Raw genomic sequence first — 10967 nt, forward strand, 5'->3', positions numbered from 1 at the left:
ATGGAAACTCTGTGTGTGTGCATGTGTCTCTCTGTCTGTGTGTGCATGCGTGTGTGTGTGTGTATTTGTAGCTGCGTTTGTACCCCACTACTATTTGACAACCAGTGTTGGTGTGTTTACATCCCCATAACCTAACAGTTCAGTGAAAGCGACTGATAGAATAAGTACCAGGCTTAACAAAAAATAAGTACTGGGGTCAACTTATTCAACTAAAAAGCATTCTTCAAGGTGGTGCCCCAGCATGGCTGCAGTCTATTGACAGAAGCAGGTAAAAAAAAGATAAAAGATAAAAGATGGAAGTTTCATTGTTATTTCCATTAAGAAATATCTTTCATACACAAGAAAAGAACATATCAACAAAATTACCATTTCAAACATCGTTTCTGAATGCAAAGTTGTTCTAATTACTTTAATGAGAGACAGATAAATAGGTCATAGAAAAGGTCACTGTAAATTACTTTTAATGAACTTATTTAATTAGAAGTAAAAATAGGTAAAATGAAGTAGTATCAGAGAACAGTGACCTAAATCTGTATATTTTGCAAATTATGTATCTCACAGTATGGCATAAACTCTCACAGATATATATTACAATGATATTAAGTAAATATTGGTAGAACTAGCAGAAATGATGTTATTTCTTGCACTCATAAAAAAAAGATAAATATATATATATCACCCTCCTCCACCCCTGCATCACTTACAGTCTAATTCCTCTGCCAGAGAAGCAAAGGATCAATGTCTCTCCCTCTCTGTCTGGTGCTCTCTCTCTCTCTCTTGCTCTCTCTCCCTCTCTGTTTCTCTCTCTCTTTCTCTCCTCTCTAGGTTTGTGTGAGTGTGTGTGTGTGTGTGTGTGTGTCTCACTCAACTTATATATCTGTTTATCTATATATTTATGCATCCAGCCATATAAATGCAAATAAATATCTGTCTATCTTTCCATCTATCTATCTATCCACACACACGCACACACACACACACACACACATATAATATATATATATTTAGCCATATATTCATATATCAACCTTTCTTTATACCTATTGGTCCAACTATCCATCTGTCTACCTCTCTCTTTAACAGATTATCTGGTTCCATTATATAGCAGTTTTTGATAAATGTAGAGATCATGAATCATTTTCAAACTCAAAAATAATTTTGGTCGTGAATGTAAAGAAGGAATGTGATTGATAGCATCAATGATGGTAAACATGAAAAGGAAATGAAGAAAGAATATTCCCAAGTTGGTCGTTCTTAATCTTTACACTATTGCCAAAGTTAACACATGATTGCAATGTTGACTGAATATTGACCTTGCTACAAATTCTGCAATTGATTGTGATGCAATTCCTTTATGTAGTCCAATTAGAATTCAGAAATTCATTTGTGGATAGTTGCTTTCTCTTTAGTAGAATTCCCAGGATATGATTTATTAATTAGTAAGAAGCACTGTGGATGTGAGTTCAACAACTCCCAATTAACATTGCAAGAATGAAACAAATCTTTGAACACATTAACTACTAACATTTTTATTTTGTATAGCACAATTTTCTTGTCAAGCAGTTAAAATTTCCCAAATCATACTCTATCATCCTTCCTATCATTTGCATATCCGTGTGCCACAGATCCAATGGATTTTAGCATTGCTCTTTGTTATTCCCATCTCTCTAGGGAATACTTCCAAATCCTTTTAAATTCATGGGTCAGTTCTCCTGTCAGATTATTTCATTGGTCAGAACATTAGTTTCTTTTGTCTGAGTAAAATGCCACATAGTACTAGGGGAGGAGAAATGGGATTTTGTAACATGTATAGTTCTCTACAAGATATCAACAGTTTAAATGAAGTGGACTAACATTAACCAGGGACTGAACACCTTTCAAGTGTTGGGTTTCACAGAGGCAAAGTGGCCAATGCTAGTGGCACATGAAAAGTTCCTTTCGAGTGTTGGGTCTCGCGGAGGCAAATACGAATGACTGAGACCTTTAGCATTAGGTCATACTTGAGAAGAAGACCCAACAAGCCAAGTAACATCACAGTCATGGCAGATACTGGTGTCATGCAAATGGCACCCATGCCGGTGGCACACAAAAGCACCCATTACACTCTCAGTGTGGTTGGCATTAGGAAGGGCATCCAGCCAAAGAAACCATGCCAAATTAGACTGGAGCCTAGTGCAGCCTTCTAGCTTGTCAGCCCTGATCAAACTGTCCAACCCATGCCAGCATGGACAATGGACATTAAATGATGATGATAATGATATATATATACACACACACACACACACACACACACACACAGGTGAGCATATAAGTGCAAAATAAAGTGGGAAAAATAATACTCAAATGCCAAAGGTAGAAGAATATACTTTTTATTAAAGCTGCAAAATTACCACAGAACTATTACTCAGAGTTTCACATTCCCATTCATTGAACAGTAGTGTTGAAAACTCATCATAGCTGTCTGACAAAGGGGAACGTGAAACTGAGTAACAGATCTGTGATAATTTTGCAGCTTTAATAAGATATGTATGGGTGGGGGGCATGTGTGCATGTGTGTGCATGCGTGTGTGTGCGTGTGTGTGTCTGTGTGTCCGTGTGTCTGTGTGTCCATGTGTCTGTGTGTGTATGTGTCTGTGTGTCTGTCTGTGTGCCTTTGTGTTTGTCTCTGCCACTGCTTGACAACCAGTATTTGTTTGCTTACTTCCCTGTAACTTAGCTGTTCAGCAAAAGAGACCGATAGAATAAGTACCAGACTTCGGCACAGGTATGGCTGTGTGGTAAGAAACTTGCTTCCCAATCACATGGTTCTAGGTTCAGTCCCACTGTATGGCACCTTGAGCATGTGTCTTCTACTGTAGCCTCAGAGCAACCAAAGCCTTGTAAGTGAAAGAAGCCCGTTGTATGTGTGTGTGTGTGTGTGTGTGGTATGTGTCTGTATGTGTGTGTGTGTTTGTGTGTGTGTGTGTATTTATGTGTGTTTATCTTTGTCTGTGTTTGTCCTCCCTCCCACCACCACCACCATTGCTTGACAACCAATATTGGTGCGTTTACATCCCCATAACTTGGCAGTTCAGCAAAACAGACCGATAGAATAAGTACTAGACTTACAAAGGTCGACTTCTTCGACTAAAAAAAAACCTTTTAAGGTGATGCTCCAGCCTGGCCTCAGTCAAATGACTAAAACAAGTGGAAGATAAAAGATGAAAGATGAAATAATTCAGTAAATTAAGTACCAGTAACACGTTGGTGTTAATCCAATTGATAATACAAAAACTGCTTTAAAAAGCTCATCTCATGCATGCAGCAATCAAATTATTAAAGTCATTTATACAAAAAAAAGGAAATGAGATGCCATATTTTACAAAAATGAAGTAAAAATTAAATCTAAATCCTTGAGTTTTGTGACAAAAAAACCCTGCAAAATGGAGTTTGCTTCATTCTTTTTTATATTGTATTATAATGTTTTTATTTTATTTTATTTTATTTTCACAGCTTGATATCAATAATACAGTTAATATAGAATGAGATGCAGTCCTCCTTCAACAACTAAATAGTTAACTGGTTTAATTTATCCTCCAGTAAAAACTCATCGCTTTTATTTTTTTTTCCCTTGGTTTTTCTGATCTCCTCCTCATTGCAATAAAAGTACAATGGAACGAATTAAAAGTTGGAACTATGCAGAAACATAGAAATTTGCCCAACAGATAATGATCAAAAGAAAGAAAATAATAAAATCTGTTCAGGTAAGGAATTCATCAGAAGCAAAATGGAAGTGTTCTGTCAGCATGGTATTCTACACACAAAAAAAAACATTTTCAATAAAATATTTTCTGTTCACAGAAAAACATTGAATAGCATTGAAATTTTATGCATTTAATGAATAACAAAAATCTATTTATCTGGTTTGTTATTGTACCTGATGTGAGAATTAAATCTCATGCTGTTTTAAGTAAGTACTCCTGAAAATTACAGATAAAGTTATAGAATGTGAGCCAAAGATGACCATTCTTAGTAATGCTGTTAGTGAATCACTCATTCATTTGGGAATAAATTATTAGATAAAAATAAAGAATAAAATAGAGACATTTATAGTATAGGAAATGATGAGATGGGTTGAGAAACAAAACACTAAGGTACTGACTGGCAAGTTATGCTCATGCAAATAACTAAGGAAATTTAGTTGTTATCAAATAAATTGATATCTAATTCCTGTCTAGAATTTCATAGCACACTGATCAGGACATTTTGCTAAAAAGCAGTCATTCATGTAGAGGATAAGGTTTAATGCTTGTCCTTTCAAAGAATGCTTTATATTATTCCATGAAATATATTGTTTTTAATTATTTTTCTTTTTATTATTTAATGAGAAAAATCCGGAAGCTTTCACTAAAAAAAAAATTTTTTCCTGGGGTTATTTATAGCTGAAGTAATGCTAGAGCTAAAAAAATCATGCTTATCACGTTTTCTTTGGATTCTTTGAATAAGAGAATTCTGCAAGAGAACACATTTTAGTTGCTGTAACAATGCTATTGATAAATACAGGCAGATCTCTTAAATTAACCTTCAGCTATGGAAACCATGAATTATCATGCTTGAAAGATTCTGTAAAGAAAGGATTAAGTGGAGAGCTCTTCAAATAAGACAGGATTAAGAGATGTTAAGAGATTTTTTGTTATACTTTAGAGTTTAATGATAATTATTGATTTTTAGACACAAGTATAACATAGATTTACATGTCTAAATAAACATACCTTCAGTTTTTTATGCAGTAATATTTTGTTTTATCAGGACATGGCTTTTACCAAAGAAGGTATTTTTACTTAGCCAGGTTGAGAAAAAATTAGATTTAAAACACCAAACTGTATTTTGTGGTTTATATCTAGAAGATGAATTTTTCTATAATTTAGATTTTGCTAATATTTCCATATATCACCTCTAACGTAAGCATCAGCCAAAGGAATACATAGTTCTTCTGTGTAAGGGTTTGCAACCATTTTAAGTTCTATATTTAAATAATGACATTTTATTTAACAGGACATAGCAGAGAATTAGAGACAGAGGCAAACAGACAGATAGACAGAAAGAAAAAAAGAAAGAAAGATAGCAACAGACAATGGGATAGAAGGAGGGAGAAAGAGACTGAAGTCTTGAACTCTCCCCTAAGATGGAGTAACATTACTTATGAAAGTTTTGTTAATTATATCAATCCCAGTATGCATTCCAGTCAGGAAATTATTTTACCAATCTCTATTTGTCAAACTGCTAGTTGACATTATATAGAGGAACACAACTTAAATAACACCAAACCTTTTTTGACTTGTGTAAACACAGACGTGGTACAGGCACACACACATGTGAAGTGCATGCAAAAAAAGTATCCAACTTTATTTTTTCCCCAAAAAACTAATGATGCAAGGGCAAAATCCTTTAGGTAGGAGATAATGCCACCCTTCTTGAGCATTCATGAAAATTTTTGTGCCAGTAGGCCATGTCAGTTCCTGGTTGTTACACCTAGGGTACAGACATCTAGTGCATGTTTGTAAATTTGCTTTTTTACACAAGATGACCAAACGCATCATGTAAAGACTATAAACTCTCTCTCATCACCAGTGATGATGGTTTTATTGAAGTCTGGGTCATTGTTTTCACAGTCCAGCATGTCCTGAATGATTTTCATGGAGAGTTGCTTCTGCTGCTCTGCTTGCACCTTAGGGACATACACAAATCTTCCATTGAAAATGAATGCATTGATTCTGTACTTATTCTCACTTTGTGAGCAATTTCCTAGATTGTTACACGACAGTCTTCTCTGATTATTCACCAAACCTTCTAAGTCAGCTTCTTGTTTTGGCTTCTGGATGGCCTGCCTCAGTGTGCTTCACTCTCCACTGAAGTGTAGCTATGTTTGAACTGGTTGTACCACTCCTTGATCTGAGTTTTCATGACATTGTCACCAAAAGCTAACTGAATCTTCTGGATGGCTTGAGCTTAAGTATCACCAAGCTTTTAGAAAAATTCAATGTGTTCAGTGAAATCAAAAATCTGACAAGCACCCACTACATATCTGTACTCTAGGCATAATGGCTTTGAACTTGACAGCCTTCTGGCATGAAAAATTTCACACATACACAGGAAGGGTGGTGTCACCTCCCAACTAAATGATTTTGTCCACACAGCATTACTTTTGACAAGAAGAATGAAGTCGGTCACTTTTTGAATGCACCTTGTATACATATATATATACATACATATACATACATACACATCATCATTATCATCTTATAACATTCATGTTGCATGCTAGCATAGGTCAGATGATTTTTCAGGATTCAGTGGAACATAACAGTTTTCCTGCTGTAGAGGAGCTACAAGCCTACTCATATTTTAATAAGATGGAAAGAAGAGAAGAAATTCAGCCAACAACAGATCCTAACAATAAACCAATAATATTAAACCAGAAATATTAAAAACCAATATTGGATCATCAATAATGATAATATCTAAGATTATATTGTAATCTTGTAATCTTTATCAGTTTAGAACTTCAGACCAGGAAGTTGCATGACAAGGTTGTCTGTCATTTTCTTTTATGCTAAACTTTTCTTCTTTTCTTTTTTAATTTGATTTTGGGATTTTCTTGAACTTCATTATTTGAGAATTTCTTGAGAGTTCTTAAATCTGATTCTTGTTTCAATATTTTATTTTTGAAATTCAGAAAAAGAAATAAAAATAAAAACTTTAATGGATTTTTTTTATCTTGATAATGGTTTGTAAAAATTGGATTATAATTCAATTATAAATTGGATTACAATCCAATCCTGAATCCTCAAGTTACTATATTTTTTAAGCTTGAGAAGTCTAACAGAAAAATATATTCCCATAGCCTGTTTCAAGCTCTTTTAAACAATACATGCAGGTGTGGTTGTGTGATATGAAGTTTGTTTTCCAACCACAAAGTTCCAGGGTCAGTCTCACTGTGTGGCACCAATCAAGTATCTTCTGCTATAGCCCCAGGCTGACTAAAGCCTTGGGGATGAATCTAGTTTTGTTATACAGAAACTGAAAGAAATCCATTGTACATGCATACATACATACATACATACATACATACATACATACGTACGTGTGTGTATGCGTGTTATTGTGTTTGTTTCCACCACTGTTTGACAACTGGTGACAGTTTATTTAACAATTTGGCAAAAGAGGCCAATAAAATAAGTATCAGGCATAAAAATAAAAAGTTCTGGAGTTGATTCATTCAACTTAAAGCCCCTCAAAGCTGTGCCTCAGCATGGCCACAGTCCAATGACTGAAAGAAGTAAAAGGTACAAGGTAAACTGTGGATAAAGTGGAATACAACTGGATAAGAATGAAACAACTAAAAGAAAAAAATGGAATTAGACAAATTGTTTTAATATTAAAGAGATATGGCTGCAAGAATAGGAAAGAATTGAGGTCAATGAGTGGATGTAAGAGGAGTGATACAAAAAGAAACAATTCACATGAGATGAGACCATCATTATCTGGAGAAGAGATGGAGGAAGGAAGCAGAATTTGATGACAAACCAAAAGTTGTAGATGAATGAATTCCACTCAATCATTGAGTACCTTTTTAGGAGTTTGCATGTTCATCTCAAAGAAAATATATTCTCTGACATTACAAGTTGACGTAGTTTATAGAGAAGATATGTAGTGTAAAACATTCAAATATCGTCACTATCTTTCCTAATCCTGCTGCATTTCACATGGAATTTTTGGTCTTCCAAAATCATCTTGGTGCATGAATTGACCCATCCATTTTTTTTTTTTCTCTTTTTTTAATGCACATTGACATCTCAAAAGTAAATAGACACCACCATTTTTGTAAGATTGCTTTCTTGAAATAAAATGTCAAGACTTATGAAAATCATAACCTAAACATATGGAACACAAGTCATAAGGAAATCGTAGACTAAACACATGGAACACAAATCATAAGGAAATCATAAACTAAACACAAAAAAATCATAAACTAAACACAAAGAACACAACAAATCAGGGAATCATAAACTAAACACATGGAACACAAATTCATAAAGAAATCATAAGCTTGATTTGTTGAAAAGGCATTGGTAGAAACTCCCTAAGACCAGTGTAAGCTATGGACATATAAGAGGTGCAGCAATATCAAAGGAAGGTTGACTGGGAAGACAGTTTTTGTGTGTGGCAGAGGCACAGGTGCAATAAACATCGAAAATGTACAGAAAACAGATTCCATCACATGCCAGGGGAAACAACTAGTAGTTGACAGCCATGCTACATGGCAGTGGAACATGGGCTGAGACTGCTAAGGACATGTGTAAGCTTGCAAGGAATGAAGCCAGTATGCTCTGCTGGATGTGTAATGTCAGTGTGCATACACAACAGAGTGTAATCACCCTGAGAGAGAAAAGTTGGACATAAGAGGCATCGGATGTGGTGTGCAAGAGAGACAAATGCACTGGTATGGTCATGTGTTGCATATGGATGAGCTGTGTAAAGAAATGTCATACCCTAACAGTGGTGGTAACCTGTGGAAGAGGTAGACCCAAGAAGACATGGGATGAGATGGTGAAGCACAACCTTTGAACATTAGGCCTCACAGAGGCAATGACAAGTGACCAAGACCTTTAGAGATATGCTGTGCTTGAGAAGACCCAGCAAGCCAAGTGAGACCGTAACCGTGGCCTATGCCAGTGCAGCATAACTGGCCTATTTAAAAGCACCTTTCAATCGTCAGGCAATATGCTGTGCTTGTGAAGACCTGTTGAACCAAGTGAAATCATAGTCGTAGGCAATGCCAGTGCTGCCTGACTAGCACCCATGCTGGTAGCACATAAAAAGTACCATTCAATCATGGCCGTTGCCAGTGCCGCCTGACTAGCTCCCATGCCGGTGACACGTAAAAAGCTCCACTACACTCTTAGAGTGGTTGGCATTAGGAAGGGCATTCAGCAGTAAAAACCTTGCCAAATCAGATTGGAGCCTGGTGCAGCCTCCCAGCCTTCAGTCAAACCATCTAACCCATGCCAGCATGGAAAGCAGACGTTAAATGAAGACGATGATGATGATGGAAAAAAAACATAAGGAAATCATAAACTAAACACATACAACACAAACCATAAGAAAATCATAAACTAAACACTTGGAACTCTTGCATACATTAATTTCATCTCTTCTTATGAATAACTGGATTGTATTTTTCCAGTTAACCTGACATCTGACTGTTCAAAGAAGACTTCAAAAATATCTAGTAGTGACTTCTCTTGAAAATGAACAAAATTTGGCATTGTAGTGTTAAATATGTGCAGAAGAAGGGTTTAGCCTCCAAGGACATTCATGCTGACATGGTTGCTACATTGGAGGGTGATGATGCACCAGCTTTATCAGCAGAGCAAAAGTGGGCAGTTGAATTTCAGGGGAAGGGAGAATCTTGAAGATCACCCAAGGCAGTTACAAAAGGCTGTCAAAACCAAAAGCTCAAGAAAACTGACGAAAGAGGTCTTGTTTCATTGGGGCAATGTTCCAGCACACAAGTCTTTGGTTTGAATAGCTGCTGTTTGTGACTGTGGCTTTGAACTGGTTGATCACCATCACTATTCTCCTGATTTGGCCCCATCTGACTGTCATCTGTTCTCCAACATGATAAAACCACTTAGCTGGGAAGCAGCATTGCAGTGATGGTGACATCATCTCTACTGTTGATGACTTTTTTTCACCAATATGATGAAAGCTTCTTCACCTATGGGATCCAAGCACTACAACACCAATGGAAGAAGTGTGTGGACTGTAAGGGAGACGATGTTGAAAAATAAACCTCATTTGGTCACATTCCATGAGAGTATCTTGGTCAGCTTATGTACTTTTCAGTTAACCTTTATATGGAACACAAGTCATATGGAAATCATAGACTAAACATTTGGAACGCATAGAGAAATCATAAAACTAAGCACATGGAACATAAAGATATAGAAACTACTAACTGATCCACAAAAATATATATGTGATTAAAGCAAAAAAACACTTACATGAAGACCATATAAGTATAAAACAAAGGAAATTGTGTAAAATATGATATACAACAGACGTAAATATAGAATACTTAGATGAAAATATTGAATATATAATTGTTATGGAGTATATAAATCATAAGTATTATTAATCAATATTAATGTCCCTTAATGTTCAGTGTCAAATACAGTTGAAGTTTTATATACTGTTATCTATATTATACTATATCCATCAACATGCAGAGAGGAGTGTCCAGCAGTTGTCTTATCGTACAAAATAAATAATGATTAGACATTTAAAAGTAGATCTATTTACTGCCTGTGCTAATTACTGAACATCAACTGTCAAGCAATTTTTTTCTGCTCTGCCTTTATTTCTCATCTATCTTTGAGTAATATGTTCTGCCATAATAATATAAATACAAAAACAAAAGAATTCAATTAATTTCTTGAAAAATTGCTGAGTTACAATATTAATGCCCCACCAATGGTAACTATGTCCATTCATACAATTTATGAAATGTACTAACCATGTAAAAGAGTTCTACAAAGAAATGTGTCAGTTTTCCCCGGAAAATGTTCTTCGTATCATATTCTTTGTCTGAAGATACAAATTATTATTGTAATTTTGATAACTGATCCTGACATTCTTATCGTGCAAATAACTCATTTTTGAAAATATTTTGTCATTTTTCAGATTATTCTAGTATCCTGACGACTACACACAAACACGCATAATCATTTACATATGTATATACACATATACATAGGCACATTTATATATATATATATACACATATACATAGGCACATTTATATATATATATACACATATACATAGGCACATTTATATATATATATATATAAACATATATATGTATATATATATATATATATATATATATATATATATATATATATATATATATATATATATATA

This window comes from Octopus bimaculoides, chromosome 6 (assembly GCF_046866305.1).
Source record: "Octopus bimaculoides isolate indiv1 chromosome 6, ASM4686630v1, whole genome shotgun sequence".
NCBI lineage: Eukaryota > Metazoa > Mollusca > Cephalopoda > Octopoda > Octopodidae > Octopus > Octopus bimaculoides.